The 2,467-nt window shown below is 46.7% G+C and overlaps 1 pseudogene; it reads right to left on the bottom strand.

Moving 5' to 3' along the window:
* Positions 1-215: 215 nt before the first annotated feature.
* LOC126095966 (5S ribosomal RNA) lies at positions 216-333 on the bottom strand (annotated as a pseudogene).
* Between the last annotated feature and the right edge of the window lie 2,134 nt (positions 334-2,467).

Genomic DNA, 2,467 nt, shown 5'->3' with positions numbered 1-2,467 from the left:
ACTAAACTCCGTCCTGACAGGGCTTGGAAGGCCGAACGGCACCGACCGGCCGCCGTGTCATCCTAAGACCACAGACATCACTGGATGCGGATGTGGAGAGGCATGAGGTCAGCACGCCGGTCTCCCGGCCGAATGTCAGTTTCCGAGACCGGAGCCGCTACTTCTCAATCAAGCAGCTCCTCAGTTTGCCTCACAAGGGCTGTGTGCACCCCGCTTGCCAACGGCGGTCGGCAGGCTGGATGGTCACCCTTCCAAGTGCTAGCCCAGCCCAACAGCGCTTAACTTCGGTGATCTGACGGGAACCGGTGTTACCACTGCGGCAAGGCCGTTGGCACATATTAAATGAACTTTGTGTAATTTCGGTTTTACAAACGCTCTTTTTCTTCGCAAAACGCGGTGTGCACGATGTTGTTTGTCCTAACCTTGTCGGCCTTCATTTGTTCTCCTGTTGAGTTTGGCGACGAATTTGAATTTTGTTTCCTTTATCTCTCTTTGTGTGTGTGTGTGTGTGTGTGTGTGTGTGTGTGTGTGTGTGTATGTATGTGTGTGTGTGTGTGGGCTCCTTTTGCTGTTTGTGCTGCTTTTTCTGTAAAGTTCCTTTAATGTATTACATAATGTGCCTTCATAGAGTATAGTGTATTCATTTAAAACTTGTGTGCCTTCTGCTGTTGTTTTTTGTTTTTTGGAAATTCTCTTCTATTGTTAGATTGTGGTACAGGCTATGGCTGGATTTCACTATTTTTAAATCTGTTACTATCACACAGCAATATTGTGCACACCGCATTTTGCAAAGTAAAAAGGTGTTAGTAAAAGCGAAATTACACAAAATACCTTTAATATGCGTATGCAGTGCCCACAGAAAGCGAAAGACGAAGGATCAATCACAACATAACGTGACTAGTAACAAATATATAAGCAAAACATTTTGCCACACAAAAATCACGTTTTCAAAACTCAGGGGATTCACATTTACATCGTTTGGTTTGCAAATGACAACCTGTCACTGCAGCACACCATACAGATGGTGCTGAAAAACAATATAAGGTAAAATCAAGGCAAGAACAAAAACAAACAAAAACTGTCTTTAGGCCTCACTTTGTTAGATCAGTGCCGGCCGGTGTGGCCGTGCGGTTCTAGGCACTTCAGTCTGACCGCTACGGTCGCAGGTTCGAATCCTGCCTCGGGCATGGAAGTGTGTGATGTCCTTAGGTTAGTTAGGTTTAAGTAGTTCTAAGTCTAGGGGACTGATGACCTCAGAAGTTAAGTCCCATAGTGCTCAGAGCCATACATCCAGTAATTTCTTGGGTGGGGGAAGAGGGGGGGCTGAGCGGGAGAGCTGAGATGGAGACAGTAATAAATTGTGGTTGCCCCCTAGAACCGAACCTTGTACATGTACCTACAATAATATATCCTGTAGTACTGCACACAAAGCACGTGGCAGAGACCGAGTAGAGCCAACAGCAAGTTGCTAGCTTGCGTCGCCCGAAACTCCAATGAATAGTGTAGCCGCATAATTTTCTATCTACCCTGTCGTCCCTCGGGTTCCTTCACGTTACGCATATATGGCCTATTTGAGGCGCTGAACAATAACTGTTCAAAGAGCAGTATCGTATGTTATTTAAAATATAGGTTGCCACAGTCGGGTGAGTTGCGCCCTAACTGCTCGCAATAAGCGACAAGCCTCCAGTACAAACGACTGTTAGTCGCCCTTGGGGGGAACGAGTTCATTTGAAAGCAGGCTGCTTGTCCGCCCTCTGCCTTTTGTGCGCCACTCCCACTCGATGATGGACGAGAGGGAGGGTTCCAGCAGTAAGCTTGCTCCAGTAACAGAGCCCGCTGTTACAAGCAGAGGAAAGAACGGGCTGGACCGGACTTCGCGGGGGGAGCCGAGGCGTCAGGCAGCAAGCCGGGATATTAACACCCTGGCCCTGCTTACGTCACCATGTGGGCAACTGGCCAGCTGCGAGCGTCGCCTGTATGAAAGGGTGGCTCAGGACCGCAGGGCAGCTGCATCTACATCCGTACTCTAAACACTGCGGTGAAGGGCAGAACAGGATCGTATTTCCCATTTTACCAAATACAGTGTGCCTACACGAAACGTCCTTAACTTACAACAGCAATTAAGTAAAAAATACCACTATGAGACATACAGGGTGGCGCACGAAATGTGTTACCATTTTGTTTTTGAATATAAACTTTATTGTCAATACAATCTGAACATATACTACAATGAAGAGCCGTCCATGGAGATTTGTTCTAACTCAGCACATGCTCAATATGTCCGCCATTTCGTTTCCTAACTTCCTTCAAACGAACACTGAAGTTGGTGATTACCCTACGGCACATGTCTTCCGGAATTTCACTGCAAGCTTGAAGAATAAGTCTTCTGAGCTCCATTAAATCACGTGGACGTTTCGGGAAATTCTTTTTCTTTAGGTAACCCCAAAGAAAAAAGTCACATGGATTG

This window comes from Schistocerca cancellata, chromosome 8 (genome assembly GCF_023864275.1).
Source record: "Schistocerca cancellata isolate TAMUIC-IGC-003103 chromosome 8, iqSchCanc2.1, whole genome shotgun sequence".
Taxonomy (NCBI): Eukaryota; Metazoa; Arthropoda; class Insecta; order Orthoptera; family Acrididae; genus Schistocerca; species Schistocerca cancellata.
The sequence above is the reverse complement of the archived record's forward strand: the minus strand, read 5'-3'. Positions and strand labels throughout refer to the sequence as shown.